Raw genomic sequence first — 27,806 nt, forward strand, 5'->3', positions numbered from 1 at the left:
TCCTCACAGGCTGTGGGGGAGCGACGAAAGGTTGAGAAAAAAAAGGGGAGGAAAACATAACTTTCCTCCCCATTTGTACTATATTTTCTGGCTTTTACTTTTTTTGACTACAGACTTTTGTGCTGCTTATCACATATGCACTTTTGCATCTACAAAATGTAATTTTGTTATTCTTAATAAAATTACGATTTTTCCCAGGGGAAAAAAAATTGTGCTAGTCAAGAAGGGGACAGGTTTCTGCTACCCCACCTAATGATTACATGGGACACTACCATAAATTCTATTTTTTCCTTGTGCTATCATTAACTTCACCTCCTTGCAATAAAATATGGAACAATGCTTTGATTTGGGTTACTGGATCGATAATTTTATGCTCATTCATCTAATGTAGATCTTGTTAATTTATTTTAGATATGAAAGGGAGGTTGTGAGGGAGATCCTCTAGGTGGGAAACAATGGCCCAACATGTAGGTTGCCTCATTCGAGCTATCAGTTTTGAGAATCATCACTATAACCAGATTTGGCAGATAACAAAGTCTATTTTACTATCTATATTGACTACTGGTATGTTTTAATTTTCCATGTTCATGGTTTGTTAATTGCTGCTTCATTTTGGTCCAGAGTTATAATTGTTGCATTATTGTTTTCCTTTTGTTTCATCCATTGCTAGTGCTTTTTTCTTTTGGCTAACATCTTGGGGGTTCTCTCTAGTGGAAGGATATTTTGGTATATTCTTGAAGGTGGGAGGTCATATCTAGTTCTTTATTTTTGCATGCATGAAACAAGTTTGTAGCTAGGTATTGCATGCTATAATGGTGCACTATAAGTTGGTTGTTAAAATGGGTCGGTACTAATTTTGTATATCTTTCTCTGATTTTTTCATGGAATTCAAGGCTCTCTATTATCCAGCATATAAGTATTTGTTATTATGATTTGTCACATTGACCCTTGTTTATATTAGTTGTGTTCATGTAGTGTTATCTCCTTACTAACTGCGTGGTCTCTAGAGGTAAGTGTTTCCACCATCTTATTTCAACTAGTTGTATGCCTTTCTATTTGGTTGTCTAATATTAGGACTTACAATTCAAAGCACATTCTGTGTAAAGAAGAAAGGGAAGGTCAACAAATGTAAAACCTCCCCAAGAATTTCCTTCAAATTCTAGGTCGAGAGTTCATTCCTTTTGACTCCTTTCTATCATGGTGATATTCTCCTCCTGTCTTCGAGGAAAGTATTCATCTTGGAAAGTATTCAAGTGGTAGAGTCGTCTTCTTAAGGCATTGAGAAATTACCTCATAGTATCACTTTATATGTTTGTTGGCTCTAGTAAATACTATAGGAATTTTATCAGTGGACTCTAGATCTAAATTTTATCTCGTTGCTTCTATCTCTCTAGGTGCACTAGACTTCCCTCCAATTCCATTAAACACAGTTCAAGCCAAACATCTTCCTCATACTGCAACAACAAGGCAAAGTTCTATGAGGGGTGGCCTCATACCAAGAGCGTGTTTACATGGGAAGAATTAACATGCAATACAAAATTCAAGCATCCTCTTATCTATTTATGGAGTTTATACCTCCTCATGTTGAAGATGATCTCACATGTCTTCTCCTTCTGACATAAAAGTCATTGTTCAATGCGCTAATTGGATTCTAGATGCTACAACATTGAGGGAATGCATCCTCCATTCTCTCGAGCACATACAAAACCACCTTTGGAAGAAGGATAGAAGAATGGAGTGGCTCAAGCAACACCTTGGCCTTTCCCATGCAACCAAGAAAAACTCAACGAACTCGAAAACCCTTATTTAGAACCCACAGTTGACGTTTAATGTTTTCTTTATGTTTAATCATATAGTTATTTTCTTTCTTGTAATAGGTAACCTTGATCCATACAGTAGAAATTGTTTTAGTTTTGTGTATGTCAACTTTTAACTAGCTCTCTCTTCCTTAAGGAAAGTTAATTTTTGACTTTGGTTTTGTCTGCCTAAAAGAGACTAGCATAAATTTTGTAATATGCTATAACCGTCCATTTTTCTGCTAATAAAATTTATTTTGTATATATAATAATTTAACAGCTATTTCATTTGAATATAAATACTTTTGAGGAATTTAGACTTCTGTGATCCATAATATTGTAAGATAATCTTCGGCAAAATCACATAACGAATCTTTTGTCGACGCGTTTCGAACCAACCAACCAACCAAAATCACATAACGAATCTTTTTATAAACTTTCTATAAATAATGAAAAACTAATTTAAAATTTAAAATTTCCTATTAATTCTTGTCAATATTTATTCAATGGACTCCTTTTGTTTTGATATTTATAACCAACATTGATCTTATTGTTGAATATAACCAATCAAAAAGAGGCATCAGTTCATATTGCTGCATACTAAATTTACTCCTATTACTTTCCTATTTAGTAGCCAAGATTGATCTATCCTTTAATCTATTAAAAGCAAAGGGAAAAAGGTGCAATCCGACCGTCATGAAAGAGCCTTACAAATCTCATAGTTTTATTTAACCTGGGATCCAAAATCTACATCTAGGGTAAGCATCACCCTTATTAGTCTCTGCCTTAGCCGGACTATAGTGATTCCTTGATCCAAAATCTCCATCTAGGGTAAGCATCAACCTTATTAGTCTCTGCCTTCAGCAGGACTATAGTGATTTCTTGATCGTTGACTGCTTATTATTTTATCTTTTCACTAATTTTTCTTTCTTTCTATTTTAATTTAACCAAAGTTTTAGGTTAACAATTTCAATCATCAAAATTTTAAATTAAGTATCTGACCTCTTATTGCACCTGCCTCGATGCAAAAGTGAAAAGTTTTAGGTCAACAATTTCAATCATCAAAATTTTAACTTAAGTATCTGACCTCTTATTGCACCTGTCTCGATGCAAAATTGGTCTCTTGGTCGTTGAATGCTCACTAATTAATTCTTTGACTCATTTTACCTTCTCTCGATTGTAATTTAACCAAAGTTTTAGGTTAACAATTTCAATCATCAAAATTTAACTTAAGTTTTTGGGCTAGAAAACATCTGACCTCTTATTTCAGACATCACCTGCCTCGATGTAACGATGTTGGGGTAACATTATTTTATGTTAAGTCTGGTTGTGGAAAAGTTTTTTAATATAAAAAGTTAGTTTTCTCCCATCCAAAGTTTTATCGCACAACATTTTAATCTTTTTATAATCTTTATATCCAATGTTACTGCAACCAAGGATGTCCTTCCAAGGAAGCCCTTTCCACATGGTTATATTTCCCTTTCCACATGGTTATCCTTCTGTCTGCAGGCAGCTTTGACATGCATCTCTGCCATTATAAAAGACTCCTTCCAGCTCTCGCATTGTAAAAAAGGTTTTACTCAATTGCGTTTCATTTCCAAACCTACCCAGAGATATGCAGACCTACCCCAGAGAGCAGCAGCCTGAGTGGAGCCATCTAGGCCGCAGTAAGCTGACCAAATCCATTTAGGTCGTAGCAAGCAACGAAGCCATCCAGTCGACTCAGGTCACTACTTACCATTTCTTCATCACCTCCAAGGACATTTTTGCTTGAACTTTGGCTCTCTTGGGAAAGGGAGAGATGCAAGGATTGGCCTCCCGTTTTTGCACAAATTCAAGTTTTCTCATTTGCACATAATTGTTGTTCACTGCATGAAGCTGTGTCACAGAAGCCATTCACTCACTGCACGAAGCCTTTCAAACTACATCAAAAAGCCACATCACAAAAAAATTGTTGTGAAAGCCATTCACGCAGAGAAGGTTCACAGAAGCCACTTAACAACACATAGAATCCATTCAAAGAACGAAAACACCCGGGTCATTCACTGCACGAAGTCGTTTATGCATCACATAGCTGTCGTTCATTGCATTAACATAGTCGTTGTTCACTGTACATAGTTTCTTCGTCCAACATGGGTTGATAGTGTCTTCCTTCCCTCCTACGTGCGATTGGGTTCCGCAGGTCTTCTAGTGATGAGTCTTGTCCCCCCTTTCCAGTGTTTCTAGGTTGGTTTGCAGCTAGTCTTTCTATATGGGCCGTTTTTCCTTTCCCATACCTTTCGGCAGAACATGTGGGTCTCCAACACCCCTTGGAAGACCAAGGACAAAGGGTAGGACTCAGAACATAATTGTTTGCCTGCATTACTCGACCACATGATGGGACTTTTGATCTGCATCACATCACAACTAAATATCATCACAGGTAAATATCAATAAACAACTGTTAACATTTTCTTTCCATATTGCAAAAGACTATTAATTCTCAAATATGCTTAAGACTTATACTCAATAATATGTATGCTCTCTCAAGTATTCCATCTTTACGAATTTGACATTAATTCAAACATAGTTGGTTGCTGCGAAAAAAACAATACGAGGAAAGAAACACAATTACAACAAAATTATGAATAGATAATAAATAGATAATAAGAAACAATGGCGGACAAAGGTAGTTAATTATAACATACATCGTTTGTCTTGCATGATGAAGAAAAAACACAATTGCAAAATGTTTGTAAATAAATAGAAAAACTTAAAATAGATCAAGGAAGCTTAAAATAGATAATAAAGGCAAGGTATAAGTTATTACTGGTCAATGTTGTCATTGTGTCCAAAACTGTGAACTGATTTTCTAACGGCAACCAGATAACCGAATTACTTCTCTCTTTGGTTACATAAGTCATCTCTGTCTTAGGAGGGTCACTTCGCTCCATAGAGTCCCTTCCTTCACAACTATCTTCTTGACAAGGTGACCATTATTAGAAGGAAAAGGAGGATTATCAAGGAGGGCCACGTACCCCCATTTCCATCGAGAGCCCAGTAAGCGCGGTAGTATTAGTTTGGAAATATGGAACTGAGCTACTAAATAAACATTTTTCCAAGTTATATTTAAGGGTAGGAACCTCACCCACGCTCTTAGGCCACCACCCATGGCAGAAGGTTTCAACGTCTCGAACAGTTTGAAGGGGGAAGGTCAGAAGTGAGACCGCAGGTGGCAGGAATCAAGGTCGATCAAAGGCAGGGATAAAGAAAGATATCATGAAGGTAGCAAGAGAGCGGGCATAGATAAGAGAAAAGGCAGGAAGGTTTAGTTCAGGCAATATTTCTGGGCAGTATGGAAGCTAGCCCATATGCTTACCTTTTCAAATTAGACTCTATGCTAACTCTTTCAAAATTGTTGGGCGTGCAAGTGTAATCCATGCGGGTGGGTTCTATTGGGTTATGTTTCTTTGAAGCACATGTAATATAGGTGGGTTCTACTATGGGCACATTCCATGTCTTTTTATTAAATAAAATGGCACATTGCATGTGATTTTATTAAATAAAATGTTATTCATTTTAAGTAATAATATTTATATATTTAATCCTGTGTACGCACTGCAGGTATTTGCTCAGTGGTCTCCATTTGAACGATATGTAATAAATTGAAGTTAACAGCATTGCATAAGCTTACAATGTTCCTATTGAAGTTAACATCGTTACTAATGCTTACATTTAGATTATTCATTAGTCTGTGTACGAAACGAAAATATAAATTTACCTAAACATGAAATCTAGGACTTCGATAGAAAATAAAAAACTTTGCAAAAATGCATTTGTAGCCACTTCATAAACTTACGATTACCAAAGACAAGGAATTTTCTATACAACATATAACATTTGCAGCCACTTCATAAACTTATAAGACATGAAGAAGAACGCAATGAGAGAGCAAGATCCAGACCTTCGTGATCAAGATGATGACCATAGTGATCTAGAGTCGAATCCAGCAGTTGATTCTTATGAACTAGTAGAAGCAGATCCAATTCCAGATTCGGGTACACAGAAAAGTTGTAGGTATGCAATAGACTAGCTGAACTAAGCGCTGGAATGCTCGCTGCCAGTGGATTATTACATGAAATTACGGGTGCTTCAGCATGAGTTTCAACAGGCGTTATTGGTGGTTATCATTAAAAAAAGATTAGTTTGGGTAAATAGGTTGACCATCTGACTGGATGACAAAGTGAAGTGCACCTGTTGCTTTTCTATTTTCCTCAAACTTGCCATTACCTTGTCTTATTATATCAGAAAGGTACTGTTGGTGGTGTTTACTAATGGTGATGGTTTAATTTCAGACGTGGGCACTGGTGAAAAGTCAAGAACTCACCAGAGCTCAGTAAAGGGGTGAGTGTTATAGCCCTTGCTTTATTTGTTTCCCTATTAGTGCCTTTGCCTTTACCATATTGGCTGCTTTTGCTTCTGCGGTCTTTGCCTCCATTTATAGAATGATGGCCTATTCTATTGATTGGTAAAATCTTTGAAGGGACTATTTTCTTTTCCCATGCCACGAGGTGGGAGGATAGGTGGGATAAATGTATTACCTGTGCTTTATTTTCGTTACGGGGTACGCAACTATATATTTTTCCACGAACCCATATACAACGCGGTAGCTCCTTGCATTAATAACGACCAATATGATCCTTTTCGTTGTTGGAAAGGCAAAGAAGACAGAGCATAAATAATTCATCCAAAACACACGAGCTGTGGCTCTTCTATTGATCACACAAAACTTGATACTTATAATGAACCTAGTGAAGGGTATTTAACCTTTTCCAACTAGCGAATTGGCTAAAATATCGTGACATGCAACCACATGCAATCACACACTAAAAGTCATCTATCACTTAACTCAACGTGGATCAACACTCAAATACTCAATCACTTAATCAGTCAGTTAACTTGTCTCTCTATGTTTAGCCGACTCTTCATGGAGGAGTAATTATCTTATTTTAACACTCTCCCTTAATTACGAGGGCTAAACTAAAACTATTTCATAACAACTCAAACATGCCTATTAGTTTATGTCTCAGCTAGGTTTACAACACCCAAGTTTCTTCTATGAAAATCAAACACATGTTTTGCTAATGACTTATTAAATATATCAACCAATTGATCACTATATTTACAAGGCTTCAAGTCAACTTCTCCATTGCTCACAAGTTCTCTAATAAAGTGATATCTAGTATCAATATAATTTTTCTTCTGATGAAATACACTATTATTGGATAGCGAAATCACTGTGGTGTTGTCACGATATATTTTTGTTGATCCTTGTTGTTTTTTCTTTAGTCCATCAAATACTCTTCTTAACCACGCTGCTTGACATGCTTTTGATGTTGCTGCTACATATTCTACTTTTGCTGATGAAAGTGTCACAATGGGCTCCTTCTTAGATGCCCATGAAATCACACCTGAACCAAGATGGAACACATCATGAGAATTGCTCTTCCTATCATCCAAACTGCCTGCAAAATCACTGTCTGTGTACGCAATAAAATCTTTCTTTTCTGTGCTTGCATACATTATGCCACAAAATCTAGTTCCTACTATGTATCTCAAAATTCTTTTTCCTGCACTCCAATGTGTGTCTTTTGGAGTCTCTAGAAATTTGGAAATCAAACTCACTCCTTGCATGATATCCGATCTTGTAGCTGTGAGATGCATGAGGCTGCTAGCCAATCTTTTGAATAGAGTTGGATTGATATTTGATACTTCATGATCCTTGCCTAATTTTGGACCTGTTGCAACTTGCGTAGGGACACGTTTTAATTTTTCCAACCTAAATCTTTTCAACAAATCTTTGACATATTTATTTTGACAAATAAAAATTCCTTTTTCAGATTGCTCAACTTCTATACTAAGAAAATATTTCATGACACCAAGATTTGTGATCTCAAATTCTTTCATCATGGCTGCTTTAAATTCATCTAGCTCAAAGTCACTTGTAAAAATGATGTTATCAACATATAAGAAAACAATCAAAATCTGTCCATGCTCATTTACCTTTGTGCATAAGGTAGGCTCAATGTTGCTTCTGCACAATCCATTCTTGATCATGTAGCTGTCGATTTTGCTATAACAAGCTCTAGGAACTTGCTTCAGTCCATAAAATGCTTTCTTCAACCTGTAAACTTTCTCTTCATTACTTTCAACTTCATATCCGAGATGCTGCTGCACATAAATGTCTTCTTCTAGAATTGCATTCAGGAAGGCTGATTTTACATCTACTTCATATAGTTTCCACTTGTTCTAAGCTGTTGTGGTTAGAACTTCTCTTACAGTATCCAATCTAGCTACAGGAGCAAATATTTATCCAAATTTTATTCTTGGTTGTTGCGGGAATCCTTTTGCTACAAGTTTAGCTTTAAATCTATCAATTTCACCTTTCTCATTCAACTTTGTCTTGTACACCCACTTCACACCAATCAGATTTTTGTCCTTTGGAAAATCAACCAAATCCCATGAATCATTCTTTTCAATAGCCTCAATTTCTTCATCCATGGCTTGCACCCAATTTTCATCTTTGAAGACCCATGTTGCTCTAAAAATCTTGGTGTCCTTGTTGGTGTATCTTGGTTTGGTGTCTTCAATTGTGATTCTTGCAACTCCTTTTCTGCTAGATCATCTTCTTCCAACGGTGGCACTTGTGCATCAATTGTTTTGTTTATAGCTTCATTCCATGACTCTTGTTATTTAAACACAACATCTCTGCTAATTATGGTCTTCTTTGTGATAGGGTTATACAATTTGTAAGCTTTTGATTGTTCATTATAACCAGTAAATATGCAATTTTCACTTTTATCATCCAATTTTGCCTTTTCGCTCTTTAGGCACATGTGCATAAGCTACACATCCAAATACTCTGAGATGAGATACGCTGCAAGACATACCCGACCATGCTTGTTTTGGTACTCCATTCACCACAATCTTTGTAGGAAATCTGTTGATCACATAAATAGCACATGTAACTGCTTCTACCCAATGCTAATTAGACAAGTTCCTGCCTTTCAACATGCTTCTTACCATGTTCATAATTATCTTATTCTTTCTATCTACTACACCATTATGTTTCAGTGTGTACTTGGTTGTAAACTATCTTTTGATTCCATTTTGTTTGTAGTAATCATGGAATGCCTTCAAGTCATATTCTCCTCCACGATGTGACCTCAATACCCTGATCTGTTGATCACTTTGGTTCTCTGCTAAGTCTTTGAATTCCTTGAACTTTGCAAAATTTTCTGATTTCTAGTTTAAGGAGTAACCCAAGTCTTTCTATTGTAGTCATCAATGAAGGTGAGGAGGTAACAACTTCCAACAATAAAATGTGTCCTCATAGGTCCACACAAATCTGTATGCACTAGCTCAAAAGGTTGCTTTGCTCCATATGAAACTTCCTTTGGAAAAAATTCACAATCTTTCTTTCCCATGATGAAATAATCACAAGTACTAGGAGGTTCTTTGATGGGAGGTAATCATCTGACCATCAATTTCTACTACAAAAATATTAAACCATAAAAGTGCAATCGTCCAAACCAAAAGTGCCATAACCAGTAATCATCATAACATGCAACTGTAAAAGAACTCACTTGATCATTGTAATTCATAATTAGAGGAAAGATTTTGTTCCTCATCATCTGCACCTTTGCTATCAGTTGCTTGCTTGAAGGTTTGTCATATATAACACATTCTTGACCTTGAAAGATAACCTTGTATCATTTTTGTGTCAATTGACCAATAGTTATCAAGCTATGTTTGAGACTAGGAACATAATATACCTCTGAGCTTGTCTTCAACTCCCCTTGCTTGGTCAAAATGTTGACCATTGCTTTTCCATCTACTTCCATAGATTTGTCAGTTCACAACCTTACCTCTGTTTTCACATATTGATCGATTTTGCAACCAAATCCCTGTTGTGTGTCATGTGGTTTCTGCAATCACTCTCTAACAGCCACACACTAGTAGAAGGTTCATGCATGGTATGGAAATCTAGGAACATGGAGTTAGTACTCTCTATAGTGACATTAGCTCCCTGGTTCCCTTGATTAGCTATCTTCTTCCTGCAATCACAAACATAGTGACCAAATTTATTGCAATAATAACATTTCACCTTTGATTTGTAAACTCTTAGATTATTGTTGAAGATTCTACAGTTGTTGCCACTTTCATGTTCATGCTCCTCTCGGCCATCTCTCTGACCACCATATCTTTTGCTTTGTCCTCTGCCTCTTGATCTACTTCTGCCTTGACATCTGTCTCTTGAAATAGAAACCTGACTTTTGAAAGTGGTCTCTAAAGTGGAATCCTTATTTCTTTCTATCCTTGCCTCATGTGATAGAAGTGATCCCATCAACTCATCAACTATCAATGATGCCGAATCTTTGGCTTCTTCTATAGCTACTACCACAACATCAAAATTGGTAGAATAAGATTTGAGGACCTTCTCAGTCACTGTTTGATATTTAATTTCTTCACCAAAAATATTTAACTCATTCACGACAGTTATGGCCCGATTCATTAAAGAAATTATGTCCTATGTCTCCTTCATCTGCAGACTTTCAAAATCTCTCCTAGTATTCTGCCACATAACAATATTGACTTTGGCCATACCTGCATATTTTGTTGCTAAAGTATCCCATGCTACTTTTGTTAAAGTCGTGATCATAATCTTCTGAAACATTGTTCGGTCCACTCCCTACTGGATAAGTTGCAACACCTGTGCATTCTTCTTTTTGTTTGTCTTCCATTGTTCTCTCTTTTCATTAGTGAGTGCTCGTGCTTCTACTTCATCCTTAAGTTCTGAAAACCCAAACTGGACATAATCCCAAACACCATGTGCTTACAAAGTGGTCGCCATCTTAATGGCCCACACATCATAATATTTCCCTGTAAATGGTGGGAACTGGGGCTGGAAATTTGAAAAAGCCATCTTCATTCTAAAATTTCTTTTTTTTTAAAGAAACCCTAAAATTCTTCTTTTATAAACTTTTTCAAAAATTCTTGTTTCAATAAAACCCTAAAATTTTATTTTCTATATATATATTGAAAATCTCTTAATTTTTTTTTATATATAAAAGAAATTTAAAAAATTTCTTTATATATAAAAACAATAACCTTTATATAACACACCCTTCACGTAAACCCTTTTCCAAAAATTAATAAGTCACCGTAACGTATCACAAAGACTGCTGCTAATCCATTTTCTCTCGCTCTTTGTAACCTCACTTTGATACCAATTTGTTGGAAAGGCATAGGAGACAAAGCATAAATAATTCATCCAAAACACATAAGCTACAACTCTTCTATTGATCACACAAAACTTGATACTTACAATGAACCCGGTGAAGGGTATTTAACCTTTTCCAACTAGTGACTTGCCTAAAATATCTTGACATGCAACCACATGCAACCACATACTAAAAGTCATCTATCACTTAATTAGACTTGACTCAACACTGAAACACTCAATCACTCAATCACTAAGTTAACTGACTATCTATGTTTAGCCAACTCCTCAAGCAAGAGTAATTGTCTTATTTTAATATCCTACAATCCTTATTATTTTGTGTAGACTGGTTTTAGCATAATTATTCCAATGAAAACTTAGTATTTATACCTTAGTTCATGTGGAAACATAGGCAACATGATACCTCCTTGTGATAAGATAACACCTAGTATGATACCTACACAAGATCTTTCAATTGCTATTGAATCTAGTACGGGCAACCCCGATGCACTTTGGTTTAACAAGTTGGGGTGGTATGTAAGGACTTGAAATACCAACCTTCATCTCCCAGATGCTCGGAAATTGAAATTTGACATTTGGATTTCTTGGTTGCATTAAATGCACACCACAAAACTTGTGAAAGGAAAATACATATACAATATATATAGTTTTCCTTGGTTATGATTATGCCTCATTTATTATAATGGGTTGCTATAACTGTACCGAGCACAAAATTGTAAGTGTTGTGACTTCATTTTCAACAAGGAAGTACAAATGAGGCATAATAATGAGACTACACAATGATGATGCCGCATGCACCTAGTGTGATAACTGGAATTGTGGTATATAAATAAAACAAGTGTGGTATCGAAACCAGGGTCATAAATGGAAATGTGGTATATAAATATATAAATAAAACAAGGGTGGTACCAAAAGCTAGAGAATACCATACAAGTATTGGTTCCAGTAGACTAAAACATAAGCACCATTACAAGTGCTCCATTGAAGAATAAAGCACAACTCCTACATGGTTGGCACAAATCATGACATGAAGCATCGTAATATCATCTCTAAGTAGCAGAAGTACTTATAGCAGTAGTATCACTATCACCATCGAGACCTGCTTTCTCTCATCATCCAAGCCTAACAAAGCAGGTTATACACAGGTTATTTATGTATGTGAACAAAAAATTTATAAACTTTCGAGTTGTGACACTACCCCTACCTTACAGTTCTCTCTTCAGATTTGGCTACTACTACCTACAACACTTGTTTATTTATATATGTTTGAAATTTTTAACAATGTTGCATCGATTATTAGGATTGTTTTATATTATTTTTGGTTTGCCTCCTTGTTACAATAAGGGGCTAGGTGGACGCTATTTATTTATCTAACCTTTTTAGTTTTCTTTTAATATTTAAACAATTTTTAGTTAGATTATCATTTTTAAAGAAAATTATAAATATTCTTAGGATCTTGCTGATTACACAATTTTTTAAAAATTATGTCAAACTTTTAATAAAATTTATTTAAAAAATTATAAGAAAAAGAACACAGACATTTAGACTTACGTTGTTCTTGTGATACCTGCCTGGAAGTGCTCTTATTTTAAAAATGAAGATATTTTCCCTATTCCAAACAATTGATATCAAATTTAGTGACAATATGAATTGTAAACCAATTTGAGGTTAAATTCACACTTATTTAAATGGGTGAAATAACACAAACAATTAAAATGGTAATGACAGTAAGATGGAGGATGCCATTCTGCCAAATAAAAACACTGAATTCAATGTTTGAGATCTCTTACCCCCAACATCATAGAAGATTTTCTTTTAGGCTTACCTTTTAGTTAGTGGCACTACTACATAAAGAGGGGTTTTAAGATAATATTTGAGATAATTTTTCGGTAAATTGTCTTAACTTGAGACAAAAAAAAAACTTATGTATTGTCTTAAATATTGTCTCTAAGTGGGTGTCTCAAAAATTATTGTCTTAAAGATTACTGTCTTAAAAAATATTGTCTTAAAAAATTGTCTCTATAAAGACAATATATAACACAAGCATTATTGTCTCTTAGGAGACAATTTCATTTTTCTCTCTCTAAAGACAACATAAAACAATGAATCCATCAATATATTACCATTGAAATAAATCTATATAAAAAACATTTAATTAAAAATAAACTACAAAATCATTGATTAATTCATGTTAGCGCACAGTGGAATCGAACCACCAACCTCCTGCTTGTAAGGTAGGCACTCTTCCATTGATCTAGCACACTTTAAAGAATTACGTGAAGAGTTATGACAATCCTGAAAACTACTTTTATAGGAATTGTGTAAGTGTGTAAGTGAATATTTAGAATTGGGGAAAAAACATTCAAAAAATAATTAACTTACTAGCATTTTCACCAAAAGGTGCAAGGGCACGTTGATGATGTTTCAAGGTTTTTTAACCCTTCAAATATATATATATATATATATATTATATATATATATATATATATATATATATATATATATATATATATATATATATATATATATATATATATATATATATATATATATATATATATATATATATATATATATAGTTGAAATACATGCAGAAGGATATGCAGTCTTGGAAATGGTGCTAAAGGATAGGTAGGCCCAATAACAAAATTATCAATGGTTTGAGAGACATGTGTTCCAATTTTGAAAACCCAAAGTGGAAGAAGGAAATGCCAAAAAGTACAAGGTGTATACGTTATATAAGGAAATTAGAGTGTCTTTTTTGAATACTGAATTGTGGCCTATTATGTCCCAATAACAAGTGGTTCCTAGTAATACACTATCAACTAGCATTTGCACCAAATGCTGTAAAGAAAACCCCGTAAGTCAGTACCACATATAGATGAAGAGCATAAATGAAAAAAAGTGATGTGTTAGGTGATGTAACTTTAACCAACTCAATTTCACCATTAAAAATCAAAGTTATACAGCTGCCTTACATTATGTTTGTCTTAAGGCATGCTTTTAAAATCTAATCACTCTAACGGGAAGTGAAATATCCAAGTCATAGGTCAAAAACTCAATAATCTTTTATTATCTACCAAGAAATTCTCTATATAGTGATTCAATACCATTCTTCTTCATTTTTATTATGTTCCTTTTGCGTTGGATGAAAAGGATGCTTGGGCATAGAGATTGAAAGGTGGCAACATGCTTATTGTAAAATCTTCCTAAGAAAAACCCAACATTAACATCCAAAGCAAATGAAGAGGAAGAAAAAGTGATGGTAGGCATCAGAGAGAGAGAAGGGGATCAACAAGGAGGGAGGTCAAAGGGGGGAGGCTAGAGAGTTTGAAGGGGCCATTTTCCATTCTTTACTACCGATGCCATTTTCAATCCCCACAATGTGTGAACCTCCAAATGACAATGCATGAAGCACAACCCTGCATATATTCCATGGATTTTGAGTAAACAAACATTAATATAATTTTCATCTATGCAATGACGTGATTTAATGCAAAGTTAAATGGGAAATGAGTTGATATTGTGTGAATATTTTGTAGGTATTACTTGTATTGTCTACATGGAACCTGATAGCAGACCAACCTCCTTTTGGAACTCCCACAATGTTTCTCTTAATGCGATCAATGAGGTTAAACTTGGGTGCATCTGTTGATTCATTGTAGATTCCAACACCTTGGCCCAGTACAAAGAAATTCAAACCATGGAGATGGACAGGATGGTTGTCTGTGTTAAAGATGTTGGTGTCTTGAAGAATTAATTGAACAATTGTGTTGAAGGGAAGGAATTTTACTCTAGTCCCATTCAAAGCCTATGCATTATTGGGTGGAGTGCTAGTGTAATTGAATTGGAATGGACGATTTTCTGGAAAATTGGTCTTATAGACTCCTTTCATCTAGTTGAAATGGTGGGATTCAAGAAGAGCAATGTTTGGGAGAACAAAAGAAATGTTGTTAACAAAGGCAATGAATCTTGTTCCAATGTGTGCCTGGCATGTGGCATTTCCCATCCCCTTTGGACAAGGATTCAGTACGAGACCCACTGTAATGAAAAACTTCTTATTCACTGATTGAGGAACCAGTGCAAGGAATTGTGAGTTAGCCAAGATTCTCATTTTTTCACTAAATTTGGCTACAAAGGAAGTGTTATTAAGGACAGGTATATTAGGCATCATAACGATGGAAGAGGTATTAGAGTTGGAAATGCTATAGATCACAATTCCCACAACAGTGGAGTTATCAAATGTTCCACCACCTATAACAAATGGGCGAGCTGCTATGCAAAATTGGCTAACTCCTCCAGCATTAATGGTAGCATTAGCAGTGAATAACATGTTGGTGGTTTCATCGGGTGTTATGACAAGAGTGTTTGTTTGGAAAGGCTTCACACAAATTTCATCTACTTCCACCACAGTCATGTTGTGATTTGCAATGGCAAGGAAGAGCTCATCATTGAGGGCAACATTGATGATTCGAAGGAGATATATCTTCCCAAGACTGACATTTAGAACAAATGTATCTACATAGCATGCCATGGTTAGTAAATGAGTAAGATCCTATTTTTGTAGCCAATATATCAAATAAATAAAAAATTTAAATACAATTATCATTACCATTGGAGCAGTTGTACAGTGGTCTAGGAAATCCATTTATAGTGTAGGCATCTGACACATTTGGACCTCCTCCTATTTGGAGGGCCTGCTGAATAACCTTTTCAGTATCTGTATTCTACCATTCTGATACAAGGTGGTGAGTGTAAAGACATTAAATTCCATCTTGTATGCTCTCTGGCCATTGTTACAAGGTCCAGATTATCCACAAAAGGTATTAAGATATATGGAGTTACCTAGAATAATGGTGACTTTTTTGGATGGCCTAGGAAATGGGTAGGGATCGTGTGGCCTAGGATATATAATGATGGCACCATGTAAGTGAATATTTAGAATTGGGATAAAAAAGAACATTCAACAAATAATTAAGTTACTAACATTTTCACCAAAAGGTGCAAGGGCATGTTGATAGTGTTTCAGGTTTTTTTAACCCTTCGAATATATATATATATATATATATATATATATATATATATATCTATATATATATATATATATATATAGTTGAAATACATGCAGAATGATATGCAGTCTTGGAAATGAAAACGGTGCTACAGGATAGGTGGGCCCAATAACAAAGCCATCAATGGTTTGAGAGACCCCTGTTCCAATTTTGAAAACCCAAAGTGGAGGAAGGAAATGCCAAAAATAATACAAGGTGTATATGTTGTATAAGGAAAGTAGAGTTTATTTTTTGAGTAGTGAGTCGTGGCCTATTATGTCCCAATAACAAGTGGTTGCTAGTAATAGACTATCAATTAGCATTTGCACCAAATGCTGTAAAGGAAACCCCAGAAGTCGGTACCACATATAGATGAAGAGCATAAATGAAAAAAAGTGATATGTTAGATGATCTAACTTTAACCAACTCAATTTCACCATTAAATCAAAGTTACACAACTATCTTACATTACATTTGCCTTAAGGCATGCTTTTAAAAGATAATCGCTCTAACGAGAAATGAAATCTTCAAGTCATAGATGAACATCCCAAAAATGTTTTATTATGCACCAAGAACTTGTTTGTATAGTGATTCAATACTATTCTTCTTCATTTTTATTGGTAGCCTTTTTCGTTGGATGAAAAGGTTTCTTGAGCATAGAGACTGAAAGGAGGCAACATGGTTATTGTGAAATCTCCCTAACGAAAACCCAACGTCAACATCTACAACAAATGAAGTAGGAAGGAAATGAAAGTGATGGTGGGCACCAAAGAGAAAGAAGGGGAACAACAAGGAGGGAGGTCGGAGGGGGGAGGTGGGAGAGTTTGAAGGGTCCCTTTTCCATTCTTTACTACCCACACCATTTTCAGTCCCCACGATGTGTGAACCTCGAAAAGATAGTGCATGAACCACAACCCTGCATATATTCCATGGATTTTAAGTAAACAAAAATTATTATAATTTTCATTTATGCAATGATATTATTTAATGCAAAGTTGAATGGGAAATGAGTTGAGATTGTGTGAATATTTTGTAGGTATTAATTGGATTGTTTGAATGGAATCTAATAGCAATGAAACCTCCTTTGGGAACTTCGACAATGTTTCTCTCAATAGGATCAATGAGGTTAAATTTGGGTGCATCTGTTGATTCATTGTAGCTTCCAACACCTTGTTATAGACATTTTTTGGCACTACAACCCCAAGCATGAAATGTCCATAAACCAAGGGCTCCTAAGTCCCTAAAAGTGTTGTTCTAACCCCTAAAGGAACAAGGTCAATAGATTACAGCTTCTCCCAGAAGTTCTCCATGAAAAACTGCTCAGAATTGGTCAAAACATGAGCATTTCAGCTGCTCCACTGGCCAAGTGCATTGCATCTCACCTAAATACACTATGTGGGTGCGTTTCATTTCAAAAAGCCCTTCTATGGGGTGCGATGGGCGATAAATGACAAATGGCAGTGTCATTTCGTGAGGTGGAGAGGCAATGGAAGCTTCCAGATTCTTCTCCTGTGTCACTTGCCTCTCTGAATTCGACCAAGGATGAGTAAGAGATCATCAATCTCCAAGTGGAAGCAAGAACTATCAGAGGGAAGAAACTAATCAAATCATAAGCTGACTCATCTCCATTACAGATATCTATATATGGATCCCTCATCCCAGAGATCCAGAGGCTGGAATTTTGCATATTGTAAGGAATTGTTGTTGGTTTCTTGAGACAAACATCAGATTGTTGGGTGATATAAGCTTTGTTTGAGGTGAAGAGGGGCTTCCTTGCTGAGAGGTTGATGCTGGGTCAGAACTACTGGTTGTAACTCTTCTTGGCTCTTTCTTGTTTATCAATAAAAGCTATTCAAGTTTTCCTCCATGCTCTTGTGTCATTGATGTTTGCTACATTTGTATGGTCAATTTACATATGATCCTAGATTGTTTATGATTATAGATCCATATGTTTGTATAGTGTTATGCTACTATGATCTTACAGGTACTTTGTGAAGCTGGGCATGCAAGGGAGCAGGTAACTAAAGACTATCAAAGAAGAGAGGAATCAAATAAAGAGATTAGCGCAAGACAGAGGTTGGTCTCTCTATTCCTCTCTACCTATAATTCATAAAGGAAAAATGAAAGTAGCTTTTCTCTGTTTGTCTCTAAGGCAGTTGTCACACCTTAGTGGGATAGAGCAGTTCTATATAGACACTTTTCCCTGTAACAAAATGGTGACTCCACTGGGGAAGAATTAGTTTGTTTGTTTATCATTCTTTGTTGTCTGTTTCATAAACCTACAAGTAGCATTCGAACTGCATTTTCCATAACAAATGCAAAGTAGATAAATGCTACTTCAATCCATCTACTGGATCTATTTATGATTCAAACAACTGATTCACAAACTATCTGATTGCCCTTGTGATAGCTCTTAGATCCTCCTTAGATCTACCCCTGATTGTTGCATTACTGATTTCTTTTTGCTCGGCCAAAACCCAAGAATTGAACTGCAAACTATGACCCTGAACCCAAACAGAGTCTCGTTTCTGGCCCAGCGCAGGTACTGTTCAGAGAATCTGAACTTCAGCGCACTTCCCGAGTGGACAAGGTGCACTGCATTTCAAATTCTCTGTGTTACAGGTGCGCTGATCAGACTAGGCTCTGTGTAGTTTTGGTTTCTGTGATTCATTCTTTCCAGTTCTATTCCTAAATTTTACTGCTGTGATCAGTATATGTCTGTTTGAAACCCCTTTTCCTTGCTGTTATTCCGCCTCCTTTGTACAAAAGAACTGTAGATGTTTTTGTGTGTTTGTTGAGTCATTTTCAATTCTCCTTTGCAAAAGTAGCATAATCGTACTGTCGTCCTGTGATTTGAAACTGTCGCAAGTGTCGATTTCAATCGTAGGAAAGAGTTTGATTGCTGTTGATGGTCGATTATCCTGCTACTGTTGTTTTTGGTCTGAATTTGTAAATTTCTAGTGTCAAGAACAAGTATTCATTTCAAAATCGCAAGGTGTTGTGATTGTCTCCATTTTTGATCTCGAAAAGAAACTTGTTGATATTTGTCACTTGAAAAGAAATTCAGATTTGTGCATCAACTTTCTTTTTAGAATTCATCTACTAAGAAAGTTGAAAACAAATACATTCATGTGCATTTGCATATAGACAGTCTGATTGGCTTGATTTAGGGAAGTGCATTTAGAGTGTGCTCTTTGCTCTTTGTGAAAAGATTCTATCTTTCTTTTCCTTAGTAGCTACGATTTTCATTGCACAAAGAGGATAAAAAGTTTGTTTATCGTCTTAGATTGCATTTTAGGAATTACATCTACATCTCGCGGTGAACCTGAAAGGCAAACTTCATAAACAAGATCAACTTAAAATAAATTCAATGAATCTAACAACGCTTTGGAACTTAACGCACAAAATTAGAAGTCTAGGCTAGAGACTTATTCCGGTGTTGTAAAGCCTGGTAACTGTTGTTCTCACTGATGGTTGGGCGATTCCTCCACTTTGAGACGATAAGTGCCAGTACGGACTTGTGCTCCCACGTACCGTCAAGTATATTTTGGGAGACCCCAATAGGCTTAATCCTTTATCCATAGGAAGTCGTGTCTGCCGCCCTATCGATTGCAATGCAATGAACACAGCATTCGGGAAGATTGACTGCCATACCATAAAAAGTATTCTGCAGTTTTGCGATTGGTTTGGTAATCCCTCTACCTAGATTTCAGAGCAGTCCCTTTCATTCCTTTTCAAACTCCTTAACAGAAAAGGTCCATCTGAGCACTTGTCACTTCAGGCTCATTAAAAATCGAAGGAGACTAGAGTCATCTTTTGTTTTTGCTCAACTCTTAAAAATTGAAAAAACAAGTTGTGTCAAAGCGTCTAAAATTAATTTAATTCAGAAACATACTTCCCCTTTATTCTAGATGATAGAGTAATCCCCAATCATGGAAGAAAGTCAACTGGAACCCCGTCGTTCGCAGAGGCTACGATTCAACCGTCTTTGTCTCCGGAATCGAAGATACTACGGACAAAGCGAACTCGTTTAACTGGTTCCAAATCTCCTGTTAAATTTAGAACAAGTGTTCCAGCAACATCAGAGACTCCGGTTACTCCAAACATTTCTGGAATCCCTGCCTCTACAGAAGAAGTTTAGCAGCCACAGAAAGATAGTAGTACTGATCCTAGTCTGAGAGTAAACACTTGTGTTACCGAACCAGTTCCATTTACAATCGGTTCGGAGAGTCTTGCCCCTCAAACATCCGTCACTGCCGATTCCATACCTTCTTCGGCACCAGAAATATTCTACGGACCTGACGGTCTCCCCCTTCCACCTGGTTTGATTTCCATAGAAGAGATTGTGGAAGATCCTCCAACTAGTACTCCATCGCAATTTGGAGTCGGGATCACTCTATATCCTTCTTCATTAGAAGTTAGTCTACTGCCAGTGGAAACTCCTATTGAATTTCTAGGTAATCTTTTGGATAGACTAGAAAAGTCTGAACAACCGTCAACATCTAGGACTATGTCATCTGACACAGCGACGGTAGAACTCCCTGCTATCACTCCAACAATGTTCGCAGGTATACCATTTGTCCCAACTAGCTCTCAACTGCTAGAAGGAGCCCACTCAGGGGCCTTTTCGATAGTATGGTCTGTTCCTGTTTGTTCAGCCGGAATTATATCTGGAAACTTTTATGTTGAGTCTCAAAAAATTGATCCATTTGGAGGTCAATTTGGGCAGTCCGACCCTCAAGGGCAAACCATTCCCTTGAGTTCTGGATTACCACCGTATGGTTGGCAGTATGCCCTTTCATTATCCCCTCAGGGAGGACAACCATATGGGAGTTCACAACAAAATTCGGGTTATGTTGGAATTACCTCTAGTGGTTGGGTACCGATACTACCTCAACAACAAAGAGTTGTATACTCGATGCAACAATGCTTACCTATGTCAAATATACCGACAACGCCAGCTATCATGATGGTGTCGCAAGTTCAAGTGCTGCCTATTGTATGTCAACCTCAGGTTTCTTAGGTTGTGATGCAACAGCCCCTTGACCCTGCGACTCAACCACAATTGCCAACTAGTGGAACGACACAGGTTCAGATGGGTACAATTACCCCTCATCTTGGTCAAACTGTTAGTATCGGGCAGCAGCACATGGCTTCACAACCATGGCTAGTACAATACCAACAACCGCAATTCCAACAAGTATACCAAGGTTCTAAGCAACAAATCTTTCCAAATAGTGGGCAGCCGTATATTCAAAATAGTCAAAATTAACCATTTTACAATGGTCATGCCCACCAACCTTACCAAAGTTACCAACATCAAATGCATTATGCTGGTATGCAAAGACCGACTGCTCAGGCAATCCCATATTATCCTGGGTATGCTTCACCTAACCTGAATCAACAGTTACCCTTTATGGCAACTTTAGAGTTACCTGATTTAAATCGGTTAACAAATGATCCAATCGCTTACGCCGCTTGGTGGCCAGTGATTCTGCATAAGCTTCCACCAGATATTCCTAAATTTAATGGAAATCCGGGTGAAGATCCATCGAATCATGTGATGACCTTTCATCTGTGGTGTTCATCAAACACCCTAAATGATGATTCGATAAGGCTTCGCCTTTTTTAGAGGACGTTACCTGGTCCAGCAGAAAAATGGTACATCGAATTGCCTAGAGCTTCATTCGACAACTTTAGTACCTTAGCCACAACCTTTTTGATCCATTTTTAATTACCAATAAGGTAGGAAATGGCTACGGAACTCCTTACCAACTTCAAAAAGATGACGGCCACTCACATATCTGATCATATACATGAGTGACGACGTTGTTGTAGAATGGCAAAAACATATGTTCCTGATCAGCTCTTAGCTGAATGGTTTATCAAGTCATTACTACCTTCCATCATGGAAGATGTGGCAAAGGGTGGAGTCGTAACAGAACAGCAATTTATCGCTCGTGCGCAATATTTGGACTTGATTTACACTCAATTCGGCATGCTCTACGATAAAATACCTGACGCCCCTAGAACAGAATTCTCAGGTCCTCCTCCTCCTAAATCGAACAATTACTCTCATGCCGATGATGGCGTGATTGGCACAACAAACACGAAATCGACAAAGGCTTCATCCAAAAAGGCCCGTAAGATTTCAGGTCAAAATGCAAAAGATGAAATTCTTGCCTTGGAGGTAAATGTCGTATCGACAGATAAAGGCAAAGAAACCAAAAAACCAGGGAGCAAGAAGAAAGGCAAAGGGAAGAAGAAGAAACAGGAAGAATCATCACCTGAAAAATCTTCTGCAAACCCTCCTGGAAATAGGAAACCAAAAAATCCATGCTTTATATGCGATGAGGATCATTGGACCGCAAATTGTCCACACAGAGCTGAGCTTAAAAAATTCTTCAAGAATTCAAAAACCTCTGTAGTGTTAACTGATCCATTTCCAAATCCAGGAACAAATTTGGTTGAAAGTTGAAATTCTTCCCCGTCTCAAGTGCTAATTTTGTCGGTTTCAAAACAGCAAAATGATGCTTTGATATCGACAAGGAACAAAGATTATGGGAATCCACAGCTGTCGAACAACAAGGATAAAGATCAACCTAGTAGTTCGACAACAACTTCGACAGAAGTTGCACCGCCCATCATTCTTGAATTGACAATAAAACTGCCGAAGGGAGTAGTACACAAGTCAACATTTAATTCCCGCGCTAGAGCGGCACAACATTATAATATAGTGGAAGATTTGGCCCAATTGCCATCCGCTATGTCGACTCTTGAAGTACTACAAAATTGCCCATCCCAAAAGCAGGCTTTATTATCAGCCATTGGTGGGATAGACCCAAAGGATTCCAATCTTGTATCCTTCGATCATAAAGGATAAGATCCTCAATTACCAGCTCAACTAGCTTTCCTTGTTCAAGTGAAAGCCCTCAACAAAACTGTTCATCGAACAATTATTGATGACGGGGCATCTACATTCATTATGTTGATGAGTTGCTGGAAAACTTTAGGATCTCCAACCTTGTCACGATCTTCAACGACATTAAAATCATTCGACGGAAGGACGTATACCCCATATGGTATTCTTAGTGACTTAAAAGTTAAACTAGGAGGGAAAACAGTAGAAATAGATGTTGAAGTAATCGATGGAAATCTCGATTACAACATTCTACTAGGCAGACCATGGATATATGCTATGGCTGCCGTTGTATCGACCTATTTTAGGAAGATTGCATTTCCCTTCCAAGGAGGGATTACAATCGTCGATCAACAAAACTTCCTCCCCAATGGTTCTCAAGTTACAGGAAGCATTCCCATTATCCATGGAAGCCCCAATTCGGTTCAAAATATCAGAGTAGGCCTACTAAAAGACCCTACATTAATGGGAACTTTCGCCCTTCCGCCTCCAATCAATCTGGCAGAAGTAGCATCGGTAGGAACCTGCAATATGATATCTTCTAAAAAGATCTCAGAAAATGATATCAACATGGATCATGCAATGGTTTTGCCCCTAAGCCCAACGGAAATATTGTAGCAATCAATGTTCCTAGCCTGGATGGCAAACCCAAATCAACTCTCATCAAGCATTTGGATAGATAGGTCTAAAGAATATGGTACCCCTTTAGATCCTTGGTCGCGAGTGCATGTCACCGATGAAGGAATTGTTCAATCAATGGTAATTGAAGGAACACCATGGAATGATTCCCACCATCGTTCCATTCTTCCAGATTGTGGAGAAGATATCCCTGATGACCTTTATCATCCTTCAGTTTTTGATTTTCTATCAAATACTGTAAACACGGTGGATTTCGAGCGAAACTTGTTCAACATTGAAGAGACTATCGCCATAAATATCTCGACCAAAACAGATGTTGTAGAGAATATTTATGTTGGCAAATGTTGTTCTCCTTCAGAACTGGAAATATATGACGCTCTTTTTTGCAAATTCAGAGATGTCTTTGCTTGGTCATATAGTGAAATGCCAAGCATTGACTCAAGTATCGTTGAACACAAAATTAAGATGTATACAGATGTCAAACTAGTACGACAACGGCTACGACAGGTGCACCCCAAGAAAGCCGCTGCCATTAAGGCAGAAGTTGAGAAACTTCTCCATGCTGGTTTCATTTACCCGGTTCCTCTAACCGATTGGGTATCGAATATTGTCCCTGTTATGAAAAAAAAGGAACAATTAGAGTGTGCGTTGATTATAGGGATGTAAATCAAGCTTGTCCAAAAGACAACTACCCTACACCCTTCATCAACCAGATAATCGATGAATGCGCCGGATGCGAAATCTTTTCATTCATGGATGGATTCTCCGGGTATAATCAAATAAATATCCACCCACAGGACCAGTTAAAGACTGTATTTATTTGTCCATGGGGCACATTCGCATATCGAAAATTACCCTTTGGTTTAAAGAACGCAGGGGTGATGTTTCAGAGGGCAATGAATTATGCCTTCCATGACATCAAAAACATCGTTCAACCATACCTCGATGACCTTCCAGCTCATTCGCAAAAGCGGACTGATCACCCGTCGCATTTAAGAGCGATATTTCTACGTTGCCGAAACTACAAGATACGACTCAATCCACACAAATGTGTATTTTGCGTCAGTTCTATTCATTTGCTTGGCTTTGTAGTCTCAAAGGACGGGATTCATATCGACCCATGTAAGGTCCAGGCAATCATAAATTTGCCTCCACCTTCAAATTTTCTTCAGATTCAGAAACTCCAAGGGAAAGCGAACTTTATGAGGAGGTTCATTCCAAATTATGCTGAACTTGCTAAAGGTTATATGCGTCTTTTGAAAAAGGGAGTACCCTTTGTCTGGGATCAGGTTGCGCGAGCTTCCTTTGATACTTTAAAAGAATCCCTATTGAAAGCATCATTAATGTACGCTCCTGATTATCAAAAAGATTTTAACCTGTATCTGGCTGCAGCGGATACGACCATCGCAATGGTTTTAGTTCAAGAAGTCAACGAAATTGAACATCCTATATACTATTTAAGTAAAAACTTAAATGATACAGAAAGCAAATATTCTTATGTTGAAAAGCTAGCACTCGCAGTTGTTCAAGCGATACAGAGATTTCGACACTATGTCCTCTTTAGAAAAACTACCATTCTGTCAGATTGCAACCCCATGACTTATATATTGTCGCGACAGTTGCTGGGGGGGCAAATATTCAAAATGGATAGCAATCCTACAAGAGTTTGATCTGGAATTTGTAAAATCCAAGTCAAAGAAAGCTCTGGTTTTTGCAGAATTATTATGCGATCTCCCATCATCGTCCAACAATGAAACATCCGAAGAAACAATCGTGGACGAAAGTTTGTTTCTGATATCTTCAAGCAATGAGTGGTATGGAGATATAATAATTTATCTCCAAACCCAAAAATATAGGCCAAACACCTCCCACTCCGCACAAAAATGTATTCGATACCAAGCAAAAGACTACATGATCGTCGGTGATACACTTTACCGTCGCGGTATTGATACAGTTCTGAGAAGGTGCCTCACGCATGAGGAAGCTGAAAAAGTCCTAAATGATTGCCATTCAGGCGCGTGTGGGGGGCATCAATCCGGTTATGCTACAATGCAAAAAATCTTATGAGTAGGATACTTCTGGCCAACAATGTTCAAAGATTGCATAACCGTAGTCATAAGTTGCCATGCTTGTCAGATTTTTGATAGGAAAACCAGAAGACCACCCGCACCCCTGCAGCCAATAGTTGCTGTTGGGCCATTCGCCAAATGGGAAATAGATTTCATGACACGTAACCCCACCTTGACCGAGGGGCATGGGTATATCATAGTCGCAGTTGACTATTTTACCAAATGGGCCGAGGCGATGCCTACATTAGATAATACTGGTGAAACAGCTGCCCTCTTGTTTTTTCAATCATGTAGTCGCCAAATTTGGCGTACCACAAGCTATAGTCACAGATCATGGATCACATTTTTGCAATCACATGATGGTTGAATTAGCTGCCAAACTAGGGCTTTCTCACGACGGCTCTACTCCATATTACCCGCGAGCCAACGGACAAGTTGAAGCAATCAACAAGGTCCTGAAACGCATGCTGCAAGGGATGATTGGAGTTCACAAAATAAGATGGCACCTAATCCTGTACGCAGCTTTGTGGGCTTACCGAACATCGGTAAGGAATGCAATTGGGTTTGCACCTTTCCAACTGGTATATGGCCTGGAAGTAGTCTTACCAATCTAGTGTGAAATCTCATCCCTCAAACTTGCAATTGATCTCCTCCCCGGAACTTCAGAAGAAGAAGCTCGTTTCGTGGAACTAATCCAATTGGATGAAACCCGTCGTGATGCCGCTTTGGCTAATGAAGCCCATAAGAAATGAGTCAAAGCACAGTTCAACAAAAATGTCAAACCCTGTGTCTTCTCATAAGGTGACTTGGTCTTGCTTTACGACCAAGAATCTGATAAATTGGGAGCAAGTAAATTTAAGTCTTTATGGATGGGCCCCTATATTGTTAAGCGGGTGTTAGCAAAAGGAGCCTACGAGTTAATGGATTATGATGGAATTACACTGGTGAAACCTCGTAACGAGTTGTACCTCAAGTGTTAGTATGCGTAATGGTAACCTGTATGCTTTTGTTATGTTTTTGTTTTTGCTAAAGTGTTTATTTTGGTCAAGTAATCCACCTTTTCATTTGTTGCAGATGTCAAACCTATTGGAGTCATGTGTTGGATATGCCGACGGAGTGAGTCGTAGTTCGCGAAACCTATCTTCTGCAGCGTGGGCCATTTTTGATCCAAGCGGCGAGTTAGTAAGTTTCAGAGGGGTATGTATCGGTCGATCAACAAATAACATCGCTGAATATAGTGCGTTGATAGAACTTTTCTCTGATGCCATCGCACATGGTATACGCCGACTGATTGTCAGGCTAGACTCACAACTCGTAATACTACAACTCACTGGTATCTATTCTATCCGAAATCCATCTATTTATCGCATGTTCCTAAGCGTTAAGATTTTGGAAAGACAATTTGATTTTATTCAATATTAACATATTTCCATAAACTTAAACACATTAACTGACTCATTGGCAAATTATGTGTTAGATAGACGTTTGCAACATTTATAAAAAGAAACATACCATCAATGTTTGCATTTGGATCATGTAACTTAACCAAAATAAAACTCCGAAAATCAAAAATATATATAACTGTTTATGGTTTACACATAATGTTATGTAACCAAGACAAAATTGGTCAAATGAACAAAAAACTCAAAATGCTAGGGGACACCCTAGTCTAATGATGCTTGTGATAGCAAGTCACAGCCTGTGCGAAATTGTGTAAGGGACGAGTCCATTGTCTTGGCACACCAGTAGTATGTCGCTGTAACCTCAAAAGTAGCTCGTGAGTCCTCACATCTGGAATACCAAGAGTGAGGCCCTCAACCTGCTCCTGTAATGCTGTGAGAGTCTCGACCACATCAAGGTCACGAAGGATAGCCCTTCCAATAGCCTCTCCTGTTGGGGTGGCAGCTGGCACTCTTAGGCATGCTACTGGCCGAACAGGACCGACATCTGCATGAACACAGGAGTTTGATTAAAGTCTTGATAGAATAAAGCACAAGGAAATTATAAATGAAAAATGATAAACAGGAATATGGTTAAGAATTTACGAAT

The 27,806-nt window shown here is 37.3% G+C and overlaps 1 pseudogene; it reads right to left on the bottom strand.

Annotated features, from left to right (window-relative positions):
• Positions 1 to 14,974: 14,974 nt before the first annotated feature.
• On the bottom strand, positions 14,975 to 15,613 carry LOC149165524 (laccase-12 pseudogene; annotated as a pseudogene).
• Between the last annotated feature and the right edge of the window lie 12,193 nt (positions 15,614 to 27,806).

This window comes from Pinus tabuliformis, chromosome 5_1 (assembly GCF_031772625.1).
Source record: "Pinus tabuliformis cultivar Carrire ecotype Pingquan chromosome 5_1, CPIR1, whole genome shotgun sequence".
Taxonomy (NCBI): domain Eukaryota; kingdom Viridiplantae; phylum Streptophyta; class Pinopsida; order Pinales; family Pinaceae; genus Pinus; species Pinus tabuliformis.